A 24,042-nucleotide genomic window follows, 5' to 3' on the forward strand; every position below is an offset into this window, starting at 1 on the left:
GAAATGGCAATATAATCTAAGGTAAAACAAACAAAAATGTAGATCGTTTTCTGTCATTTCAGCTGCTTGATGTGATTGTGTGATAGATTTAGTTGGCTGGCTAGCAAAGGAATAGAAGCTAACCTGCATAGGTACAGTGCATTCGGAAAGTTTTCAGACCCCTTACTTTTTTCCACATTTTGTTACATTACAGACTTATACTAAAATGGACGAAATAAAATAAAATCTATCTACACACAATGCCCCATAATGACAAAGCGATAACATATCGTTTTTATTAATAAAACAGATATTTTAAAAATACCTCATAATTCCCGGCTTCTCAAGCCTTATTGCTTAATTAATGGACTAAGTAATTTCAGATTTTCAATAGGTTCTGAGAACGATAAATGTCCCACCCCGCCAAAGTCAGCCACACCCTTAGTATTCCACTCATCAGGTTTCTGTAGTGTAGTGGTTATCACGTTCGCCTAACACGCGAAAGGTCCCCGGTTCGAGACCGGGCGGAAACAATTTTTAACAAATTGGACAGTAAGCCTATTCACTTAGGGCTCGGTCCCAATTTCGGAATTCATGCTTTTCCTTCGCACTTCTCAGTATTTGGTATTCAGACTTACCTTTTTTGTCGCGTAACGCATTCTGCATGTGTGGCTAGCTTGGGTGCTCTGAATATATTCCTGCTACGTGTGGTCTGAGGTCCATAATGATTCAAATAGTTTACCAGTCCAGGGTAAGCCGACAAGAAACACAGCCATTATTTTAAGTGTTTTTAAAATCCCCTGTGGGGAACATGAAGGGTGGAAAAATGATTGGAACCATTTTCCAGTTTGACCGCTAGTTTTTAATGGGTATTATGGCTCTTTCTGTGGTACTCACTTTGGGATATTATGTGAGGTAAACTTGTGGGCATTCCTAATATTTTCCACGACTTCCTCTTTTTTTATTGTAGTTTCAGTAGTGTAGTGGTTATCACGTTCGCCTCACACGCGAAAGGTCATATTCAATATTTCCCAATGCCCAGAGGCTAGCATTTGGTTTGAAACAGTTGTGGTTTATCTAAACCTTGCTGTCTACCTCTCCGGCCTGTGGATCAATGTTGCCGTTTTTTGGGGGATCTCCACAGTGCGATCTGTATGAATGTGAACAGACTGACAGCTTCTCTGAGCCAGGCAAATTCATTTATCAGGGTCATTGTAATGGATATATCCAAAGAAATGGCAATATAATCCAAGGTAAAACAAACAAAAATGTAGATCGTTTTCTGTCATTTCAGCTGCTTGATGTGATTGTGTGATAGATTTAGTTGGCTTGCTTGCAAAGGAATAGAAGCTAGCCTGCATAGGTACAGTGCATTCAGAAAGTTTTCAGGCCCCTTACTTTTTTCCACATTTTGTTACGTTACAGACTTATACTAAAATAGATGAAATAAAATAAAATCTATCTACACACAATACCCCATAATGACAAAGCAATAACATATAGTTTTTATTAATCAAACAAATATTTAAAAAATACCTCATAATTCCCGGCTTCTCAAGCCTTATTGCTTAATTAATGGACTAAGTAATTTCTGATTTTCAATTGGTTCTGAGAGCGATAAATGCCCCACCCAGCCAAAGTCAGCCACACCCTTAGTGTTCCACTCATCAGGTCTCTGTAGTGTAGTGGTTATCACGTTCGCCTAACACGCGAAAGGTCCCCGGTTCGAGACTGGGCGGAAACAATTTTTAACAAATTGGACAGTAAGCCTATTCACTTAGGGCTCGGTCCCAATTTCGGAATTCATGCTTTTCCTTCGCACTTCTCAGTATTTGGTATTCAGACTTACCTTTTTTGTCGCGTAACGCATTCTGCATGTGTGGCTAGCTTGGGTGCTCTGAATATATTCCTGCTACGTGTGGTCTGAGGTCCATAATGATTCAAATAGTTTACCAGTCCAGGGTAAGCCGACAAGAAACACAGCCATTATTTTAAGTGTTTTTAAAATCCCCTGTGGGGAACATGAAGGGTGGAAAAATGATTGGAACCATTTTCCAGTTTGACCGCTAGTTTTTAATGGGTATTATGGCTCTTTCTGTGGTACTCACTTTGGGATATTATGTGAGGTAAACTTGTGGGCATTCCTAATATTTTCCACGACTTCCTCTTTTTTATTGTAGTTTCAGTAGTGTAGTGGTTATCACGTTCGCCTCACACGCGAAAGGTCATATTCAATATTTCCCAATGCCCAGAGGCTAGCATTTGGTTTGAAACAGTTGTGGTTTATCTAAACCTTGCTGTCTACCTCTCCGGCCTGTGGATCAATGTTGCCGTTTTTTGGGGGATCTCCACAGTGCGATCTGTATGAATGTGAACAGACTGACAGCTTCTCTGAGCCAGGCAAATTCATTTATCAGGGTCATTGTAATGGATATATCCAAAGAAATGGCAATATAATCCAAGGTAAAACAAACAAAAATGTAGATCGTTTTCTGTCATTTCAGCTGCTTGATGTGATTGTGTGATAGATTTAGTTGGCTTGCTTGCAAAGGAATAGAAGCTAGCCTGCATAGGTACAGTGCATTCGGAAAGTTTTCAGGCCCCTTACTTTTTTCCACATTTTGTTACGTTACAGACTTATACTAAAATGGATGAAATAAAATAAAATCTATCTACACACAATACCCCATAATGACAAAGCAATAACATATAGTTTTTATTAATCAAACAAATATTTAAAAAATACCTCATAATTCCCGGCTTCTCAAGCCTTATTGCTTAATTAATGGACTAAGTAATTTCTGATTTTCAATTGGTTCTGAGAGCGATAAATGCCCCACCCAGCCAAAGTCAGCCACACCCTTAGTGTTCCACTCATCAGGTTTCCGTAGTGTAGTGGTTATCACGTTCGCCTAACACGCGAAAGGTCCCCGGTTTGAGACCGGGTGGAAACAATTTCTAACAAATTGGACAGTAAGCCTATTCACTTAGGGCTCGGTCCCAATTTCGGAATTCATGCTTTTCCTTCGCACTTCTCAGTATTTGGTATTCAGACTTACCTTTTTTGTCGCGTAACGCATTCTGCATGTGTGGCTAGCTTGGGCGCTCTGAATATATTCCTGCTACGTGTGGTCTGAGGTCCATAATGATTCAAATAGTTTACCACTCCAGGGTAAGCCGACAAGAAACACAGCCCTTATTTTAAGTGTTTTTAATATCCCATGTGGGGAACATGAAGGGTGGAAAAATGATTGGAACCATTTTCCTGTTTGACCGCTAGTTTTTAATGGGTATTATGGCTCTTTCTGTGGTACTCAATTTGGGATATTATGTGAGGTAGTCTTGTGGGCATTCCTAATATTTTCCACGACTTCCTCTTTTTGTATTGTAGTTTCAGTAGTGTAGTGGTTATCACATTCGCCTCACACGCGAAAGGTCATATTCAATATTTCCCAATACCCAGAGGCTAGCATTTGGTTTGAAACAGTTGTGGTTTATCTAAACCTTGCTGTCTACCTCTCCGACCTGTGGATCAATGTTGCCGTTTTTTGGGGGACCACCATCGTGCGATCTGTATGAATGTGAACAGACTGACAGCTTCTCTGAGCCAGGCAAATGCATTTATCAGGGTCATTGTAATGGATATATCCAAACAAATGGCAATATAATCCAAGGTAAAACAAACAAAAATGTAGATCGTTTTCTGTCATTTCAGCTGCTTGATGTGATTGTGTGATAGATTTAGTTGGCTGGCTAGCAAAGGAATAGAAGCTAGCCTGCATAGGTACAGTGCATTCGGAAAGTTTTCAGACCCCTTACTTTTTTCCACATTTTGTTACATTACAGACTTATACTAAAATGGACAGAAATAAAATAAAATCTATCTACACACAATGCCCCATAATGACAAAGCGATAACATATCGTTTTTATTAATAAAACAGATATTTTAAAAATACCTCATAATTCCCGGCTTCTCAAGCCTTATTGCTTAATTAATGGTCTAAATAATTTCAGATTTTCAATAGGTTCCTGAGAACGATAAATGTCCCACCCCACCAAAAGTCAGCCACACCCTTAGTATTCCACTCATTAGGTTTCCGTAGTGTAGTGGTTATCACGTTCGCCTCACACGCGAAAGGTCCCCGTTTCGAAACCGGGCGGAAACAAATTTTAACAAATTGGACAGTAAGCCTATTCACTCAGGGCTCGGTCCCAATTTCGGAATTCATGCTTTTCCTTCGCACTTCTCAGTATTTGGTATTCAGACTTACCTTTTTTGTCGCGTAACGCATTCTGCATGTGTGGCTAGCTTGGGCGCTCTGAATATATTCCTGCTACGTGTGGTCTGAGGTCCATAATGATTCAAATAGTTTACCACTCCAGGGTAAGCCGACAAGAAACACAGCCCTTATTTAAGTGTTTTTAAAATCCCCTGTGGGGAACATGAAGGGTGGAAAAATGATTGGAACCATTTTCCTGTTTGACCGCTAGGTTTTAATGGGTATTATGGCTCTTTCAGTGGTACTCAATTTGGGATATTATGTGAGGGAGTCTTGTGGGCATTCCTAATATTTTCCACGACTTCCTCTTTTTGTATTGTAGTTTCAGTAGTGTAGTGGTTATCACGTTCGCCTCACACGTGAAAGGTCATATTCAATATTTCCCAATGCCCAGAGGCTGGCATTTGGTTTGAAACAGTTGTGGTTTATCTAAACCTTGCTGTCTACCTCTCCGACCTGTGGATCAATGTTGCCGTTTTTTGGGGACCTCCACCTTGCGATCTGTATGAATGTGAACAGACTGACAGCTTCTCTGAGCCAGGCAAATGCATTTATCAGGGTCATTATAATGGATATATCCAAAGAAATGGCAATATAATCCAAGGTAAGACAAACAAAAATGTTGATCGTTTTCTGTCACTTCAGCTGCTTGATGTGATTGTGTGATAGATTTAGTTGTCTGGCTAGCAAAGGAATAGAAGCTAGCCTGCATAGGTACAGTGCATTCGGAAAGTTTTCAGACCCCTTACTTTTTTCCACATTTTGTTACATTACAGACTTATACTAAAATGGACGAAATAAAATAAAATCTATCTACACACAATGCCCCATAATGACAAAGCGATAACATATCGTTTTTATTAATAAAACAAATATTTTAAAAATACCTCATAATTCCCGGCTTCTCAAGCCTTATTGCTTAATTAATGGGCTAAGTAATTTCAGATTTTCAATTGATTCTGAGAACGATAAATGTCCCACCCCGCCAAAGTCAGCCACACCCTTAGTATTCCACTCATTAGGTTTCCGTAGTGTAGTGGTTATCACGTTCGCCTCACACGCGAAAGGTCCCCGGTTCGAAACCGGGCGGAAACAAATTTGAACAAATTGGAGAGTAAGCCTATTCACTAAGGGCTCGGTCCCAATTTCGGAATTCATGCTTTTCCTTCGCACTTCTCAGTATTTGGTATTCAGACTTACCTTTTTTGTCGCGTAACGCATTCTGCATGTGTGGCTAGCTTGGGCGCTCTGAATATATTCCTGCTACGTGTGGTCTGAGGTCCATAATCATTCAAATAGTTTACCACTCCAGGGTAAGCCGACAAGAAACACAGCCCTTATTTTAAGTGTTTTTAAAATCCCCTGTGGGGAACATGAAGGGTGGAAAAAGGATTGGAACCATTTTCCTGTTTGACCGCTAGTTTTTAATGGGTATTATGGCTCTTTCTGTGGTACTCACTTTGGGATATTATGTGAGGTAAACTTGTGGGCATTCCTAATATTTTCCACGACTTCCTCTTTTTGTATTGTAGTTTCAGTAGTGTAGTGGTTATCACGTTCGCCTCACACGAGAAAGGTCATATTCAATATTTCCCAATACCCAGAGGCTAGCATTTGGTTTGAAACAGTTGTGGTTTATCTAAACCTTGCTGTCTACCTCTCCGACCTGTGGATCAATGTTGCCGTTTTTTGGGGATCCACCGTGCGATCTGTATGAATGTGAAGAGACTGACAGCTTCTCTGAGCCAGGCAAATTCATTTATCAGGATCATTGTAATGGATATATCCAAAGAAATGGCAATATAATCCAAGGTAAAACAAACAAAAATGTAGATCGTTTTCTGTCATTTCAGCTGCTTGATGTGATTGTGTGATAGATTTAGTTGGCTTGCTTGCAAAGGAAAAGAAGCTAGCCTGCATAGGTACAGTGCATTCGGAAAGTTTTCAGGCCCCTTACTTTTTTCCACATTTTGTTACGTTACAGACTTGTACTAAAATGGATGAAATAAAATAAAATCTATCTACACACAATACCCCATAATGACAAAGCAATAACATATAGTTTTTATTAATCAAACAAATATTTTAAAAATACCTCATAATTCCCGGCTTCTCAAGCCTTATTGCTTAATTAATGGACTAAGTAATTTCTGATTTTCAATTGGTTCTGAGAGCGATAAATGTCCCACCCCGCCAAAGTCAGCCACACCCTTCTTACTCTAATCATCAGGTTTCCGTAGTCTAGTGGTTATCACGTTCGCCTAACTCGTGAAAGGTCCCCGGTTCAAGACCGGGTGGAAACAATTTTAAACAAATTGGACAGTAAGCCTATTCACTTAGGGCTCGGTCCCAATTTCGGAATTCATGCTTTTCCTTCGCACTTCTCAGTATTTGGTATTCAGACTTACCTTTTTTGTCTTGAGCGTGCCGTCCTTGGCCAGCTCTACCGCTATCTCTCTCAGAATGACCTTCTTGATCCAAATCAGTCAGGTTTCAAGACTAGTCATTCAACTGAGACTGCTCTTCTCTGTATCACGGAGGCGCTCCGCACTGCTAAAGCTAACTCTCTCTCCTCTGCTCTCATCCTTCTAGACCTATCGGCTGCCTTCGATACTGTGAACCATCAGATCCTCCTCTCCACCCTCTCCGAGTTGGGCATCTCCGGCGCGGCCCACGCTTGGATTGCGTCCTACCTGACAGGTCGCTCCTACCAGGTGGCGTGGCGAGAATCTGTCTCCTCACCACGCGCTCTCACCACTGGTGTCCCCCAGGGCTCTGTTCTAGGCCCTCTCTTATTCTCGCTATACACCAAGTCACTTGGCTCTGTCATAACCTCACATGGTCTCTCCTATCATTGCTATGCAGACGACACACAATTAATCTTCTCCTTTCCCCCTTCTGATGACCAGGTGGCGAATCGCATCTCTGCATGTCTGGCAGACATATCAGTGTGGATGACGGATCACCACCTCAAGCTGAACCTCAGCAAGACGGAGCTCCTCTTCCTCCCGGGAAGGACTGCCCCTTCCATGATCTCGCCATCACGGTTGACAACTCCATTGTGTCCTCCTCCCAGAGCGCTAAGAACCTTGGCGTGATCCTGGACAACACCCTGACGTTCTCAACTAACATCAAGGTGGTGTCCCGTTCCTGTAGGTTCATGCTCTACAACATCCGCAGAGTACGACCCTGCCTCACACAGGAAGCGGCGCAGGTCCTAATCCAGGCACTTGTCATCTCCCGTCTTGATTACTGCAACTCGCTGTTGGCTGGGCTCCCTGCCTGTGCCATTAAACCCCTACAACTCATCCAGAACGCCGCAGCCCGTCTGGTGTTCAACCTTCCCAAGTTCTCTCACGTCACCCCGCTCCTCCGCTCTCTCCACTGGCTTCCAGTTGAAGCTCGCATCCGCTACAAGACCATGGTGCTTGCCTACGGAGCTGTGAGGGGAACGGCACCTCAGTACCTCCAGGCTCTGATCAGGCCCTACACCCAAACAAGGGCACTGCGTTCATCCACCTCTGGCCTGCTCGCCTCCCTACCACTGAGGAAGTACAGTTCCCGCTCAGCCCAGTCAAAACTGTTCGCTGCTCTGGCCCCCAATGGTGGAACAAACTCCCTCACGACGCCAGGACAGCGGAGTCAATCACCACCTTCCGGAGACACCTGAAACCCCACCTCTTCAAGGAATACCTAGGATAGGGTAAGTAAGGGTAAGTAATCCTTCTCACCCCCCAAAAAAGATTTAGATGCAAGTGGCTGTTCCACTGGATGTCATAAGGTGTATGCACCAATTTGTAAGTCGCTCTGGATAAGAGCGTCTGCTAAATGACTTAAATGTAATGTAATGTAAATGTTGTCGCGTAACGCATTCTGCATGTGTAGCTAGCTTGGGCGCTCTGAATATATTCCTGCTACGTGTGGTCTGAGGTCCATAATGATTCAAATAGTTTACCACTCCAGGGTAAGCCGACAAGAAACACAGCCCTTATTTTAAGTGTTTTTAAAATCCCCTGTGGGGAACATGAAGGGTGGAAAAATGATTGGAACCATTTTCTTGTTTGACCGCTAGTTTTTAATGGGTATTATGGCTCTTTCTGTGGTACTCAATTTGAGATATTATGTGAGGTATTCTTGTGGGCATTCCTAATATTTTCCACGACTTCCTCTTTTTGTATTGTAGTTTCAGTAGTGTAGTGGTTATAACATTCGCCTCACACGCGAAAGGTCATATTCAATATTTCCCAATACCCAGAGGCTAGCATTTGGTTTGAAACAGTTGTGGTTTATCTCATATTCAATATTTCCCAATACCCAGAGGCTAGCATTTGGTTTGAAACAGTTGTGGTTTATCTAAACCTTGCTGTCTACCTCTCCGACCTGTGGATCAATGTTGCCGTTTTTTGGGGGACCACCATCGTGCGATCTGTATGAATGTGAACAGACTGACAGCTTCTCTGAGCCAGGCAAATGCATTTATCAGGGTCATTGTAATGGATATATCCAAACAAATGGCAATATAATCCAAGGTAAAACAAACAAAAATGTAGATCGTTTTCTGTCATTTCAGCTGCTTGATGTGATTGTGTGATAGATTTAGTTGGCTGGCTAGCAAAGGAATAGAAGCTAGCCTGCATAGGTACAGTGCATTCGGAAAGTTTTCAGACCCCTTACTTTTTTCCACATTTTGTTACATTACAGACTTATACTAAAATGGACAGAAATAAAATAAAATCTATCTACACACAATGCCCCATAATGACAAAGCGATAACATATCGTTTTTATTAATAAAACAGATATTTTAAAAATACCTCATAATTCCCGGCTTCTCAAGCCTTATTGCTTAATTAATGGACTAAATAATTTCAGATTTTCAATTGGTTCCTGAGAACGATAAATGTCCCACCCCACCAAAAGTCAGCCACACCCTTAGTATTCCACTCATTAGGTTTCCGTAGTGTAGTGGTTATCACGTTCGCCTCACACGCGAAAGGTCCCCGTTTCGAAACCGGGCGGAAACAAATTTTAACAAATTGGACAGTAAGCCTATTCACTCAGGGCTCGGTCCCAATTTCGGAATTCATGCTTTTCCTTCGCACTTCTCAGTATTTGGTATTCAGACTTACCTTTTTTGTCGCGTAACGCATTCTGCATGTGTGGCTAGCTTGGGCGCTCTGAATATATTCCTGCTACGTGTGGTCTGAGGTCCATAATGATTCAAATAGTTTACCACTCCAGGGTAAGCCGACAAGAAACACAGCCCTTATTTAAGTGTTTTTAAAATCCCCTGTGGGGAACATGAAGGGTGGAAAAATGATTGGAACCATTTTCCTGTTTGACCGCTAGTTTTTAATGGGTATTATGGCTCTTTCTGTGGTACTCAATTTGGGATATTATGTGAGGTAGTCTTGTGGGCATTCCTAATATTTTCCACGACTTCCTCTTTTTGTATTGTAGTTTCAGTAGTGTAGTGGTTATCACGTTCGCCTCAGACGCGAAAGGTCATATTCAATATTTCCCAATGCCCAGAGGCTAGCATTTGGTTTGAAACAGTTGTGGTTTATCTAAACCTTGCTGTCTACCTCTCCGACCTGTGGATCAATGTTGCCATTTTTTGGGGATCTCCACAGTGCGATCTGTATGAATGTGAACAGACTGACAGCTTCTCTGAGCCAGGCAAATTCATTTATCAGGGTCATTGTAATGGATATATCCAAAGAAATGGCAATATAATCCAAGGTAAAACAAACAAAAATGTAGATCGTTTTCTGTCATTTCAGCTGCTTGATGTGATTGTGTGATAGATTTAGTTGGCTTGCTTGCAAAGGAAAAGAAGCTAGCCTGCATAGGTACAGTGCATTCGGAAAGTTTTCAGGCCCCTTACTTTTTTCCACATTTTGTTACGTTACAGACTTATACTAAAATGGATGAAATAAAATAAAATCTATCTACACACAATACCCCATAATGACAAAGCAATAACATATAGTTTTTATTAATCAAACAAATATTTTAAAAATACCTCATAATTCCCGGCTTCTCAAGCCTTATTGCTTAATTAATGGACTAAGTAATTTCTGATTTTCAATTGGTTCTGAGAGCGATAAATGTCCCACCCCGCCAAAGTCAGCCACACCCTTAGTGTTCCACTCATCAGGTTTCCGTAGTGTAGTGGTTATCACGTTCGCCTAACACGCGAAAGGTCCCCGGTTCGAGACCGGGCGGAAACAATTTTTAACAAATTGGACAGTAAGCCTATTCACTTAGGGCTCGGTCCCAATTTCGGAATTCATGCTTTTCCTTCGCACTTCTCAGTATTTGGTATTCAGACTTACCTTTTTTGTCTTGAGCGTGCCGTCCTTGGCCAGCTCTACCGCTATCTCTCTCAGAATGACCTTCTTGATCCAAATCAGTCAGGTTTCAAGACTAGTCATTCAACTGAGACTGCTCTTCTCTGTATCACGGAGGCGCTCCGCACTGCTAAAGCTAACTCTCTCTCCTCTGCTCTCATCCTTCTAGACCTATCGGCTGCCTTCGATACTGTGAACCATCAGATCCTCCTCTCCACCCTCTCCGAGTTGGGCATCTCCGGCGCGGCCCACGCTTGGATTGCGTCCTACCTGACAGGTCGCTCCTACCAGGTGGCGTGGCGAGAATCTGTCTCCTCACCACGCGCTCTCACCACTGGTGTCCCCCAGGGCTCTGTTCTAGGCCCTCTCTTATTCTCGCTATACACCAAGTCACTTGGCTCTGTCATAACCTCACATGGTCTCTCCTATCATTGCTATGCAGACGACACACAATTAATCTTCTCCTTTCCCCCTTCTGATGACCAGGTGGCGAATCGCATCTCTGCATGTCTGGCAGACATATCAGTGTGGATGACGGATCACCACCTCAAGCTGAACCTCAGCAAGACGGAGCTCCTCTTCCTCCCGGGGAAGGACTGCCCCTTCCATGATCTCGCCATCACAGTTGACAACTCCATTGTGTCCTCCTCCCAGAGCGCTAAGAACCTTGGCGTGATCCTGGACAACACCCTGACGTTCTCAACTAACATCAAGGTGGTGTCCCGTTCCTGTAGGTTCATGCTCTACAACATCCGCAGAGTACGACCCTGCCTCACACAGGAAGCGGCGCAGGTCCTAATCCAGGCACTTGTCATCTCCCGTCTTGATTACTGCAACTCGCTGTTGGCTGGGCTCCTGCCTGTGCCATTAAACCCCTACAACTCATCCAGAACGCCGCAGCCCGTCTGGTGTTCAACCTTCCCAAGTTCTCTCACGTCACCCCGCTCCTCCGCTCTCTCCACTGGCTTCCAGTTGAAGCTCGCATCCGCTACAAGACCATGGTGCTTGCCTACGGAGCTGTGAGGGGAACGGCACCTCAGTACCTCCAGGCTCTGATCAGGCCCTACACCCAAACAAGGGCACTGCGTTCATCCACCTCTGGCCTGCTCGCCTCCCTACCACTGAGGAAGTACAGTTCCCGCTCAGCCCAGTCAAAACTGTTCGCTGCTCTGGCCCCCCAATGGTGGAACAAACTCCCTCACGACGCCAGGACAGCGGAGTCAATCACCACCTTCCGGAGACACCTGAAACCCCACCTCTTCAAGGAATACCTAGGATAGGGTAAGTAAGGGTAAGTAATCCTTCTCACCCCCCAAAAAAGATTTAGATGCAAGTGGCTGTTCCACTGGATGTCATAAGGTGTATGCACCAATTTGTAAGTCGCTCTGGATAAGAGCGTCTGCTAAATGACTTAAATGTAATGTAATGTAAATGTTGTCGCGTAACGCATTCTGCATGTGTAGCTAGCTTGGGCGCTCTGAATATATTCCTGCTACGTGTGGTCTGAGGTCCATAATGATTCAAATAGTTTACCACTCCAGGGTAAGCCGACAAGAAACACAGCCCTTATTTTAAGTGTTTTTAAAATCCCTGTGGGGAACATGAAGGGTGGAAAAATGATTGGAACCATTTTCTTGTTTGACCGCTAGTTTTTAATGGGTATTATGGCTCTTTCTGTGGTACTCAATTTGGGATATTATGTGAGGTAGTCTTGTGGGCATTCCTAATATTTTCCACGACTTCCTCTTTTTGTATTGTAGTTTCAGTAGTGTAGTGGTTATAACATTCGCCTCACACGCGAAAGGTCATATTCAATATTTCCCAATACCCAGAGGCTAGCATTTGGTTTGAAACAGTTGTGGTTTATCTCATATTCAATATTTCCCAATACCCAGAGGCTAGCATTTGGTTTGAAACAGTTGTGGTTTATCTAAACCTTGCTGTCTACCTCTCCGACCTGTGGATCAATGTTGCCGTTTTTTTGGGGACCACCATCGTGCGATCTGTATGAATGTGAACAGACTGACAGCTTCTCTGAGCCAGGCAAATGCATTTATCAGGGTCATTGTAATGGATATATCCAAACAAATGGCAATATAATCCAAGGTAAAACAAACAAAAATGTAGATCGTTTTCTGTCATTTCAGCTGCTTGATGTGATTGTGTGATAGATTTAGTTGGCTGGCTAGCAAAGGAATAGAAGCTAGCCTGCATAGGTACAGTGCATTCGGAAAGTTTTCAGACCCCTTACTTTTTTCCACATTTTGTTACATTACAGACTTATACTAAAATGGACAGAAATAAAATAAAATCTATCTACACACAATGCCCCATAATGACAAAGCGATAACATATCGTTTTTATTAATAAAACAGATATTTTAAAAATACCTCATAATTCCCGGCTTCTCAAGCCTTATTGCTTAATTAATGGACTAAATAATTTCAGATTTTCAATTGGTTCCTGAGAACGATAAATGTCCCACCCCACCAAAAGTCAGCCACACCCTTAGTATTCCACTCATTAGGTTTCCGTAGTGTAGTGGTTATCACGTTCGCCTCACACGCGAAAGGTCCCCGGTTCGAAACCGGGCGGAAACAAATTTTAACAAATTGGACAGTAAGCCTATTCACTCAGGGCTCGGTCCCAATTTCGGAATTCATGCTTTTCCTTCGCACTTCTCAGTATTTGGTATTCAGACTTACCTTTTTTTGTCGCGTAACGCATTCTGCATGTGTGGCTGGCTTGGGCGCTCTGAATATATTCCTGCTACGTGTGGTCTGAGGTCCATAATGATTCAAATAGTTTACCACTCCAGGGTAAGCCGACAAGAAACACAGCCCTTATTTAAGTGTTTTTAAAATCCCCTGTGGGGAACATGAAGGGTGGAAAAATGATTGGAACCATTTTCCTGTTTGACCGCTAGTTTTTAATGGGTATTATGGCTCTTTCTGTGGTACTCAATTTGGGATATTATGTGAGGTAGTCTTGTGGGCATTCCTAATATTTTCCACGACTTCCTCTTTTTGTATTGTAGTTTCAGTAGTGTAGTGGTTATCACGTTCGCCTCAGACGCGAAAGGTCATATTCAATATTTCCCAATGCCCAGAGGCTAGCATTTGGTTTGAAACAGTTGTGGTTTATCTAAACCTTGCTGTCTACCTCTCCGACCTGTGGATCAATGTTGCCATTTTTTGGGGACCTCCACCATGCGATCTGTATGAATGTGAAGAGACTGACAGCTTCTCTGAGCCAGGCAAATTCATTTATCAGGGTCATTGTAATGGATATATCCAAAGAAATGGCAATATAATCTAAGGTAAAACAAACAAAAATGTAGATTGTTTTCTGTCATTTCAGCTGCTTGATGTGATTGTGTGATAGATTTAGTTGGCTGGCTAGCAAAGGAATAGAAGCTAACCTGCATAGGTACAGTGCATTCGGAAAGTTTTCAGACCCCTTACTTTTTTCCACATTTTGTTACATTACAGACTTATACTAAAATGGACGAAATAAAATAAAATCTATCTACACACAATGCCCCATAATGACAAAGCGATAACATATCGTTTTTATTAATAAAACAGATATTTTAAAAATACCTCATAATTCCCGGCTTCTCAAGCCTTATTGCTTAATTAATGGACTAAGTAATTTCAGATTTTCAATAGGTTCTGAGAACGATAAATGTCCCACCTCGCCAAAGTCAGCCACACCCTCAGTATTCCACTCATTAGGTTTCCGTAGTGTAGTGGTTATCACGTTCGCCTCACACGCGAAAGGTCCCCGGTTCGAAACCGGGCGGAAACACATTTTAACAAATTGGACAGTAAGCCTATTCCCTTGGGGTTCCTTCGCACTTCTCAGTATTTGATATTCAGACTTGCCTTTCTAAGTTGCGTAACGCATGTGTGGCTGACTTGGGCGCTCTGAATACATTCCTGCTTCGTGTGGTCTGAGGTCCATAATGATTCAAATAGTTTACCAGTCCAGGGTAAGCCGACAAGAAACACAGCCATTATTTTAAGTGTTTTTAAAATCCCCTGTGGGGAACATGAAGGGTGGAAAAATGATTGGAACCATTTTCCAGTTTGACCGCTAGTTTTTAATGGGTATTATGGCTCTTTCTGTGGTACTCACTTTGGGATATTATGTGAGGTAAACTTGTGGGCATTCCTAATATTTTCCACGACTTCCTCTTTTTTTATTGTAGTTTCAGTAGTGTAGTGGTTATCACGTTCGCCTCACACGCGAAAGGTCATATTCAATATTTCCCAATGCCCAGAGGCTAGCATTTGGTTTGAAACAGTTGTGGTTTATCTAAACCTTGCTGTCTACCTCTCCGGCCTGTGGATCAATGTTGCCGTTTTGGGGGATCTCCACAGTGCGATCTGTATGAATGTGAACAGACTGACAGCTTCTCTGAGCCAGGCAAATTCATTTATCAGGGTCATTGTAATGGATATATCCAAAGAAATTGCAATATAATCCAAGGTAAAACAAACAAAAATGTAGATCGTTTTCTGTCATTTCAGCTGCTTGATGTGATTGTGTGATAGATTTAGTTGGCTTGCTAGCAAAGGAAAAGAAGCTAGCCTGCATAGGTACAGTGCATTCGGAAAGTTTTCAGGCCCCTTACTTTTTTCCACATTTTGTTACGTTACAGACTTATACTAAAATGGATGAAATAAAATAAAATCTATCTACACACAATACCCCATAATGACAAAGCAATAACATATAGTTTTTATTAATCAAACAAATATTTTAAAAATACCTCATAATTCCCGGCTTCTCAAGCCTTATTGCTTAATTAATGGACTAAGTCATTTCTGATTTTCAATTGGTTCTGAGAGCGATAAATGCCCCACCCAGCCAAAGTCAGCCACACCATTAGTATTCCACTCATTATGTTTCCGTAGTGTAGTGGTTATCACGTTCGCCTCACACGCGAAAGGTCCCCGGTTCGAAACCGGCCGGAAACACATTTTAACAAATTGGACAGTAAGCCTATTCACGAAGGGCTCGGTCCCAATTTCGGAATTCATGCTTTTCCTTCGCACTTCTCATTATTTGGTATTCAGACTTACCTTTTTTGTCGCGTAACGCATTCTGCATGTGTGGCTAGCTTGGGCGCTCTGAATATATTCCTGCTACGTGTGGTCTGAGGTCCATAATGATTCAAATAGTTTACCACTCCAGGGTAAGCCGACAAGAAACACAGCCCTTATTTTAAGTGTTTTTAAAATCCCCTGTGGGGAACATGAAGGGTGGAAAAATGATTGGAACCATTTTCCTGTATGACCGCTAGTTTCTAATGGGTATTATGGCTCTTTCTGTGGTACTCAATTTGGGATATTATGTGAGGTAGACTTGTGGGCATTCCTAATATTTTCCACGACTTCCTCTTTTTGTATTGTAGTTTCAGTAGTGTAGTGGTTATCACGTTCGCCTCACACGCGAAAGGTCATATTCAATATTTCCCAATGCCCAGAGGCTAGCATTTGGTTTGAAACAGTTGTGGTTTATCTAAACCTTGCTGTCTACCTCTCCGACCTGTGGATCAATGTTGCCGTTTTTTGGGGACCTCCACCGTGCGATCTGTATGAATGTGAACAGACTGACAGCTTCTCTGAGCCAGGCAAATGCATTTATCAGGGTCATTATAAAATATATATCCAAAGAAATGGCAATATAATCCAAGGTAAAACAAACAAAAATGTAGATCGTTTTCTGTCATTTCAGCTGCTTGATGTGATTGTGTGATAGATTTAGTTGGCTGGCTAGCAAAGGAATAGAAGCTAGCCTGCATAGGTACAGTGCATTCGGAAAGTTTTCAGACCCCTTACTTTTTCCACATTTTGTTACATTACAGACTTATACTAAAATGGACGAAATAAAATAAAATCTATCTACACACAATGCCCCATAATGACAAAGCGATAACATATCGTTTTTATTAATAAAACAAATATTTTAAAAATACCTCATAATTCCCGGCTTCTCAAGCCTTATTGCTTAATTAATGGACTAAGTAATTTCAGATTTTCAATTGATTCTGAGAACGATAAATGTCCCACCCCGCCAAAGTCAGCCACACCCTTAGTATTCCACTCATTAGGTTTCCGTAGTGTAGTGGTTATCACGTTCGCCTCACACGCGAAAGGTCCCCGGTTCGAAACCGGGCGGAAACAAATTTGAACAAATTGGAGAGTAAGCCTATTCACTAAGGCCTCGGTCCCAATTTCGGAATTCATGCTTTTCCTTCGCACTTCTCAGTATTTGGTATTCACACTTACCTTTTTTGTCGCGTAACGCATTCTGCATGTGTGGCTAGCTTGGGTGCTCTGAATATATTCCTGCTACGTGTGGTCTGAGGTCCATAATGATTCAAATAGTTTACCAGTCCAGGGTAAGCCGACAAGAAACACAGCCATTATTTTAAGTGTTTTTAAAATCCCCTGTGGGGAACATGAAGGGTGGAAAAAGGATTGGAACCATTTTCCTGTTTGACCGCTAGTTTTTAATGGGTATTATGGCTCTTTCTGTGGTACTCACTTTGGGATATTATGTGAGGTAAACTTGTGGGCATTCCTAATATTTTCCACGACTTCCTCTTTTTGTATTGTAGTTTCAGTAGTGTAGTGGTTATCACGTTCGCCTCACACGTGAAAGGTCATATTCAATATTTCCCAATGCCCAGAGGCTAGCATTTGGTTTGAAACAGTTGTGGTTTATCTAAACCTTGCTGTCTACCTCTCCGACCTGTGGATCAATGTTGCCGTTTTTTTGGGGACCTCCACCGTGCGATCTGTATGAATGTGAACAGACTGACAGCTTCTCTGAGCCAGGCAAATGCATTTATCAGGGTCATTATAAAATATATATCCAAAGAAATGGCAATATAATCCAAGGTAAAACAAACAAAAATGTAGATCGTTTTCTGTCATTTCAGCTGCTTGATGTGATTGTGTGATAGATTTAGTTGGCTGGCTAGCAAAGGAATAGAAGCTAGCCTGCATAGGTACAGTGCATGCGGAAAGTTTTCAGACCCCTTACTTTTTTCCACATTTTGTTACATTACAGACTTATACTAAAATGGACGAAATAAAATAAAATCTATCTACACACAATGCCCCATAATGACAAAGCGATAACATATCGTTTTTATTAATAAAACAAATATTTTAAAAATACCTCATAATTCCCGGCTTCTCAAGCCTTATTGCTTAATTAATGGACTAAGTAATTTCAGATTTTCAATTGATTCTGAGAACGATAAATGTCCCACCCTGCCAAAGTCAGCCACACCCTTATTATTCCACTCATTAGGTTTCCGTAGTGTAGTGGTTATCACGTTCGCCTCACACGCGAAAGATCCCCGGTTCGAAACCGGGCGGAAACAAATTTGAACAAATTGGAGAGTAAGCCTATTCACTAAGGCCTCGGTCCCAATTTCGAATTCATGCTTTTCCTTCGCACTTCTCAGTATTTGGTATTCACACTTACCTTTTTTGTCGCGTAACGCATTCTGCATGTGTGGCTAGCTTGGGTGCTCTGAATATATTCCTGCTACGTGTGGTCTGAGGTCCATAATGATTCAAATAGTTTACCAGTCCAGGGTAAGCCGACAAGAAACACAGCCCTTATTTTAAGTGTTTTTAAAATCCCCTGTGGGGAACATGAAGTGTGGAAAAAGGATTGGAACCATTTTCCTGTTTGACCGCTAGTTTTTAATGGGTATTATGGCTCTTTCTGTGGTACTCACTTTGGGATATTATGTGAGGTAAACTTGTGGGCATTCCTAATATTTTCCACGACTTCCTCTTTTTGTATTGTAGTTTCAGTAGTGTAGTGGTTATCACGTTCGCCTCACACGCGAAAGGTCATATTCAATATTTCCCAATACCCAGAGGCTAGCATTTGGTTTGAAACAGTTGTGGTTTATCTAAACCTTGCTGTCTACCTCTCCGGCCTGTGGATCAATGTTGCCGTTTTTTGGGGGATCTCCACAGTGCGATCTGTATGAATGTGAACAGACTGACAGCTTCTCTGAGCCAGGCAAATTCATTTATCAGGGTCATTGTAATGGATATATCCAAAGAAATGGCAATATAATCCAAGGTAAAACAAACAAAAATGTAGATCGTTTTCTGTCATTTCAGCTGCTTGATGTGATTGTGTGATAGATTTAGTTGGCTTGCTTGCAAAGGAAAAGAAGCTAGCCTGCATAGGTACAGTGCATTCGGAAAGTTTTCAGGCCCCTTACTTTTTTCCACATTTTGTTACGTTACAGACTTATACTAAAATGGATGAAATAAAATAAAATCTATCTACACACAATACCCCATAATGACAAAGCAATAACATATAGTTTTTATTAATCAAACAAATATTTTAAAAATACCTCATAATTCCCGGCTTCTCAAGCCTTATTGCTTAATTAATGGACTAAGTAATTTCTGATTTTCAATTGGTTCTGAGAGCGATAAATGTCCCACCCCGCCAAAGTCAGCCACACCCTTAGTGTTCCACTCATCAGGTTTCCGTAGTGTAGTGGTTATCACGTTCGCCTAACACGCGAAAGGTCCCCGGTTCGAGACCGGGCGGAAACAATTTTTAACAAATTGGACAGTAAGCCTATTCACTTAGGGCTCGGTCCCAATTTCGAATTCATGCTTTTCCTTCGCACTTCTCAGTATTTGGTATTCAGACTTACCTTTTTTGTCTTGAGCGTGCCGTCCTTGGCCAGCTCTACCGCTATCTCTCTCAGAATGACCTTCTTGATCCAAATCAGTCAGGTTTCAAGACTAGTCATTCAACTGAGACTGCTCTTCTCTGTATCACGGAGGCGCTCCGCACTGCTAAAGCTAACTCTCTCTCCTCTGCTCTCATCCTTCTAGACCTATCGGCTGCCTTCGATACTGTGAACCATCAGATCCTCCTCTCCACCCTCTCCGAGTTGGGCATCTCCGGCGCGGCCCACGCTTGGATTGCGTCCTACCTGACAGGTCGCTCCTACCAGGTGGCGTGGCGAGAATCTGTCTCCTCACCACGCGCTCTCACCACTGGTGTCCCCCAGGGCTCTGTTCTAGGCCCTCTCTTATTCTCGCTATACACCAAGTCACTTGGCTCTGTCATAACCTCACATGGTCTCTCCTATCATTGCTATGCAGACGACACACAATTAATCTTCTCCTTTCCCCCTTCTGATGACCAGGTGGCGAATCGCATCTCTGCATGTCTGGCAGACATATCAGTGTGGATGACGGATCACCACCTCAAGCTGAACCTCAGCAAGACGGAGCTCCTCTTCCTCCCGGGGAAGGACTGCCCCTTCCATGATCTCGCCATCACGGTTGACAACTCCATTGTGTCCTCCTCCCAGAGCGCTAAGAACCTTGGCGTGATCCTGGACAACACCCTGACGTTCTCAACTAACATCAAGGTGGTGTCCCGTTCCTGTAGGTTCATGCTCTACAACATCCGCAGAGTACGACCCTGCCTCACACAGGAAGCGGCGCAGGTCCTAATCCAGGCACTTGTCATCTCCCGTCTTGATTACTGCAACTCGCTGTTGGCTGGGCTCCCTGCCTGTGCCATTAAACCCCTACAACTCATCCAGAACGCCGCAGCCCGTCTGGTGTTCAACCTTCCCAAGTTCTCTCACGTCACCCCGCTCCTCCGCTCTCTCCACTGGCTTCCAGTTGAAGCTCGCATCCGCTACAAGACCATGGTGCTTGCCTACGGAGCTGTGAGGGGAACGGCACCTCAGTACCTCCAGGCTCTGATCAGGCCCTACACCCAAACAAGGGCACTGCATTCATCCACCTCTGGCCTGCTCGCCTCCCTACCACTGAGGAAGTACAGTTCCCGCTCAGCCCAGTCAAAACTGTTCGTTGCTCTGGCCCCCCCAATGGTGGAACAAACTCCCTCACGACGCCAGGACAGCGGAGTCAATCACCACCTTCCGGAGACACCTGAAACCCCACCTCTTCAAGGAATACCTAGGATAGGGTAAGTAAGGGTAAGTAATCCTTCTCACCCCCCCCAAAAAAGATTTAGATGCAAGTGGCTGTTCCACTGGATGTCATAAGGTGTATGCACCAATTTGTAAGTCGCTCTGGATAAGAGCGTCTGCTAAATGACTTAAATGTAATGTAATGTAAATGTTGTCGCGTAACGCATTCTGCATGTGTAGCTAGCTTGGGCGCTCTGAATATATTCCTGCTACGTGTGGTCTGAGGTCCATAATGATTCAAATAGTTTACCACTCCAGGGTAAGCCGACAAGAAACACAGCCCTTATTTTAAGTGTTTTTAAAATCCCCTGTGGGGAACATGAAGGGTGGAAAAATGATTGGAACCATTTTCTTGTTTGACCGCTAGTTTTTAATGGGTATTATGGCTCTTTCTGTGGTACTCAATTTGAGATATTATGTGAGGTATTCTTGTGGGCATTCCTAATATTTTCCACGACTTCCTCTTTTTGTATTGTAGTTTCAGTAGTGTAGTGGTTATAACATTCGCCTCACACGCGAAAGGTCATATTCAATATTTCCCAATACCCAGAGGCTAGCATTTGGTTTGAAACAGTTGTGGTTTATCTCATATTCAATATTTCCCAATACCCAGAGGCTAGCATTTGGTTTGAAACAGTTGTGGTTTATCTAAACCTTGCTGTCTACCTCTCCGACCTGTGGATCAATGTTGCCGTTTTTGGGGGACCACCATCGTGCGATCTGTATGAATGTGAACAGACTGACAGCTTCTCTGAGCCAGGCAAATGCATTTATCAGGGTCATTGTAATGGATATATCCAAACAAATGGCAATATAATCCAAGGTAAAACAAACAAAAATGTAGATCGTTTTCTGTCATTTCAGCTGCTTGATGTGATTGTGTGATAGATTTAGTTGGCTGGCTAGCAAAGGAATAGAAGCTAGCCTGCATAGGTACAGTGCATTCGGAAAGTTTTCAGACCCCTTACTTTTTTCCACATTTTGTTACATTACAGACTTATACTAAAATGGACAGAAATAAAATAAAATCTATCTACACACAATGCCCCATAATGACAAAGCGATAACATATCGTTTTTATTAATAAAACAGATATTTTAAAAATACCTCATAATTCCCGGCTTCTCAAGCCTTATTGCTTAATTAATGGACTAAATAATTTCAGATTTTCAATTGGTTCCTGAGAACGATAAATGTCCCACCCCACCAAAAGTCAGCCACACCCTTAGTATTCCACTCATTAGGTTTCCGTAGTGTAGTGGTTATCACGTTCGCCTCACACGCGAAAGGTCCCCGGTTCGAAACCGGGCGGAAACAAATTTGAACAAATTGGACAGTAAGCCTATTCACTCAGGGCTCGGTCCCAATTTCGGAATTCATGCTTTTCCTTCGCACTTCTCAGTATTTGGTATTCAGACTTACCTTTTTTGTCGCGTAACGCATTCTGCATGTGTGGCTAGCTTGGGCGCTCTGAATATATTCCTGCTACGTGTGGTCTGAGGTCCATAATGATTCAAATAGTTTACCACTCCAGGGTAAGCCGACAAGAAACACAGCCCTTATTTAAGTGTTTTTAAAATCCCCTGTGGGGAACATGAAGGGTGGAAAAATGATTGGAACCATTTTCCTGTTTGACCGCTAGTTTTTAATGGGTATTATGGCTCTTTCTGTGGTACTCAATTTGGGATATTATGTGAGGTAGTCTTGTGGGCATTCCTAATATTTTCCACGACTTCCTCTTTTTGTATTGTAGTTTCAGTAGTGTAGTGGTTATCACGTTCGCCTCAGACGCGAAAGGTCATATTCAATATTTCCCAATGCCCAGAGGCTAGCATTTGGTTTGAAACAGTTGTGGTTTATCTAAACCTTGCTGTCTACCTCTCCGACCTGTGGATCAATGTTGCCATTTTTGGGGGATCTCCACAGTGCGATCTGTATGAATGTGAACAGACTGACAGCTTCTCTGAGCCAGGCAAATTCATTTATCAGGGTCATTGTAATGGATATATCCAAAGAAATGGCAATATAATCCAAGGTAAAACAAACAAAAATGTAGATCGTTTTCTGTCATTTCAGCTGCTTGATGTGATTGTGTGATAGATTTAGTTGGCTTGCTTGCAAAGGAAAAGAAGCTAGCCTGCATAGGTACAGTGCATTCGGAAAGTTTTCAGGCCCCTTACTTTTTTCCACATTTTGTTACGTTACAGACTTGTACTAAAATGGATGAAATAAAATAAAATCTATCTACACACAATACCCCATAATGACAAAGCAATAACATATAGTTTTTATTAATCAAACAAATATTTTAAAAATACCTCATAATTCCCGGCTTCTCAAGCCTTATTGCTTAATTAATGGACTAAGTAATTTCTGATTTTCAATTGGTTCTGAGAGCGATAAATGTCCCACCCCGCCAAAGTCAGCCACACCCTTAGTGTTCCACTCATCAGGTTTCCGTAGTGTAGTGGTTATCACGTTCGCCTAACACGCGAAAGGTCCCGGTTCGAGACCGGGCGGAAACAATTTTTAACAAATTGGACAGTAAGCCTATTCACTTAGGGCTCGGTCCCAATTTCGAATTCATGCTTTTCCTTCGCACTTCTCAGTATTTGGTATTCAGACTTACCTTTTTTGTCTTGAGCGTGCCGTCCTTGGCCAGCTCTACCGCTATCTCTCTCAGAATGACCTTCTTGATCCAAATCAGTCAGGTTTCAAGACTAGTCATTCAACTGAGACTGCTCTTCTCTGTATCACGGAGCGCTCCGCACTGCTAAAGCTAACTCTCTCTCCTCTGCTCTCATCCTTCTAGACCTATCGGCTGCCTTCGATACTGTGAACCATCAGATCCTCCTCTCCACCCTCTCCGAGTTGGGCATCTCCGGCGCGGCCCACGCTTGGATTGCGTCCTACCTGACAGGTCGCTCCTACCAGGTGGCGTGGCGAGAATCTGTCTCCTCACCACGCGCTCTCACCACTGGTGTCCCCCAGGGCTCTGTTCTAGGCCCTCTCTTATTCTCGCTATACACCAAGTCACTTGGCTCTGTCATAACCTCACATGGTCTCTCCTATCATTGCTATGCAGACGACACACAATTAATCTTCTCCTTTCCCCTTCTGATGACCAGGTGGCGAATCGCATCTCTGCATGTCTGGCAGACATATCAGTGTGGATGACGGATCACCACCTCAAGCTGAACCTCAGCAAGACGGAGCTCCTCTTCCTCCCGGGAAGGACTGCCCCTTCCATGATCTCGCCATCACGGTTGACAACTCCATTGTGTCCTCCTCCCAGAGCGCTAAGAACCTTGGCGTGATCCTGGACAACACCCTGACGTTCTCAACTAACATCAAGGTGGTGTCCCGTTCCTGTAGGTTCATGCTCTACAACATCCGCAGAGTACGACC

At 42.8% G+C, this 24,042-nt stretch overlaps 15 non-coding genes across 15 annotated transcripts; all 15 read left to right on the plus strand.

Moving 5' to 3' along the window:
* The first annotated feature begins 439 nt into the window (after window positions 1-439).
* trnav-aac (transfer RNA valine (anticodon AAC)) lies at window positions 440-512 on the plus strand. Its single transcript has one exon. It is a non-coding gene; the product is annotated as a tRNA-Val (tRNA).
* Window positions 513-1,650: 1,138 nt separating this feature from the next.
* trnav-aac (transfer RNA valine (anticodon AAC)) lies at window positions 1,651-1,723 on the plus strand. The gene has a single exon. It is a non-coding gene; the product is annotated as a tRNA-Val (tRNA).
* A 1,137-nt stretch (window positions 1,724-2,860) lies between these two features.
* Window positions 2,861-2,933, plus strand: trnav-aac (transfer RNA valine (anticodon AAC)). The gene has a single exon. It is a non-coding gene; the product is annotated as a tRNA-Val (tRNA).
* Window positions 2,934-4,074: 1,141 nt separating this feature from the next.
* On the plus strand, window positions 4,075-4,147 carry trnav-cac (transfer RNA valine (anticodon CAC)). The gene has a single exon. It is a non-coding gene; the product is annotated as a tRNA-Val (tRNA).
* A 1,136-nt stretch (window positions 4,148-5,283) lies between these two features.
* On the plus strand, window positions 5,284-5,356 carry trnav-cac (transfer RNA valine (anticodon CAC)). Its single transcript has one exon. It is a non-coding gene; the product is annotated as a tRNA-Val (tRNA).
* A 3,855-nt stretch (window positions 5,357-9,211) lies between these two features.
* trnav-cac (transfer RNA valine (anticodon CAC)) lies at window positions 9,212-9,284 on the plus strand. Its single transcript has one exon. It is a non-coding gene; the product is annotated as a tRNA-Val (tRNA).
* Window positions 9,285-10,420: 1,136 nt separating this feature from the next.
* trnav-aac (transfer RNA valine (anticodon AAC)) lies at window positions 10,421-10,493 on the plus strand. The gene has a single exon. It is a non-coding gene; the product is annotated as a tRNA-Val (tRNA).
* A 2,647-nt stretch (window positions 10,494-13,140) lies between these two features.
* Window positions 13,141-13,213, plus strand: trnav-cac (transfer RNA valine (anticodon CAC)). Its single transcript has one exon. It is a non-coding gene; the product is annotated as a tRNA-Val (tRNA).
* A 1,137-nt stretch (window positions 13,214-14,350) lies between these two features.
* On the plus strand, window positions 14,351-14,423 carry trnav-cac (transfer RNA valine (anticodon CAC)). The gene has a single exon. It is a non-coding gene; the product is annotated as a tRNA-Val (tRNA).
* A 1,102-nt stretch (window positions 14,424-15,525) lies between these two features.
* On the plus strand, window positions 15,526-15,598 carry trnav-cac (transfer RNA valine (anticodon CAC)). The gene has a single exon. It is a non-coding gene; the product is annotated as a tRNA-Val (tRNA).
* Window positions 15,599-16,734: 1,136 nt separating this feature from the next.
* Window positions 16,735-16,807, plus strand: trnav-cac (transfer RNA valine (anticodon CAC)). Its single transcript has one exon. It is a non-coding gene; the product is annotated as a tRNA-Val (tRNA).
* Window positions 16,808-17,945: 1,138 nt separating this feature from the next.
* trnav-cac (transfer RNA valine (anticodon CAC)) lies at window positions 17,946-18,018 on the plus strand. The gene has a single exon. It is a non-coding gene; the product is annotated as a tRNA-Val (tRNA).
* Window positions 18,019-19,155: 1,137 nt separating this feature from the next.
* Window positions 19,156-19,228, plus strand: trnav-aac (transfer RNA valine (anticodon AAC)). The gene has a single exon. It is a non-coding gene; the product is annotated as a tRNA-Val (tRNA).
* Window positions 19,229-21,878: 2,650 nt separating this feature from the next.
* trnav-cac (transfer RNA valine (anticodon CAC)) lies at window positions 21,879-21,951 on the plus strand. The gene has a single exon. It is a non-coding gene; the product is annotated as a tRNA-Val (tRNA).
* Window positions 21,952-23,087: 1,136 nt separating this feature from the next.
* On the plus strand, window positions 23,088-23,159 carry trnav-aac (transfer RNA valine (anticodon AAC)). The gene has a single exon. It is a non-coding gene; the product is annotated as a tRNA-Val (tRNA).
* The last annotated feature ends 883 nt before the right edge of the window (window positions 23,160-24,042 follow it).

The sequence above is a fragment of the Oncorhynchus keta genome, chromosome 23 (assembly GCF_023373465.1).
Source record: "Oncorhynchus keta strain PuntledgeMale-10-30-2019 chromosome 23, Oket_V2, whole genome shotgun sequence".
In the NCBI taxonomy this organism is placed as follows: domain Eukaryota; kingdom Metazoa; phylum Chordata; class Actinopteri; order Salmoniformes; family Salmonidae; genus Oncorhynchus; species Oncorhynchus keta.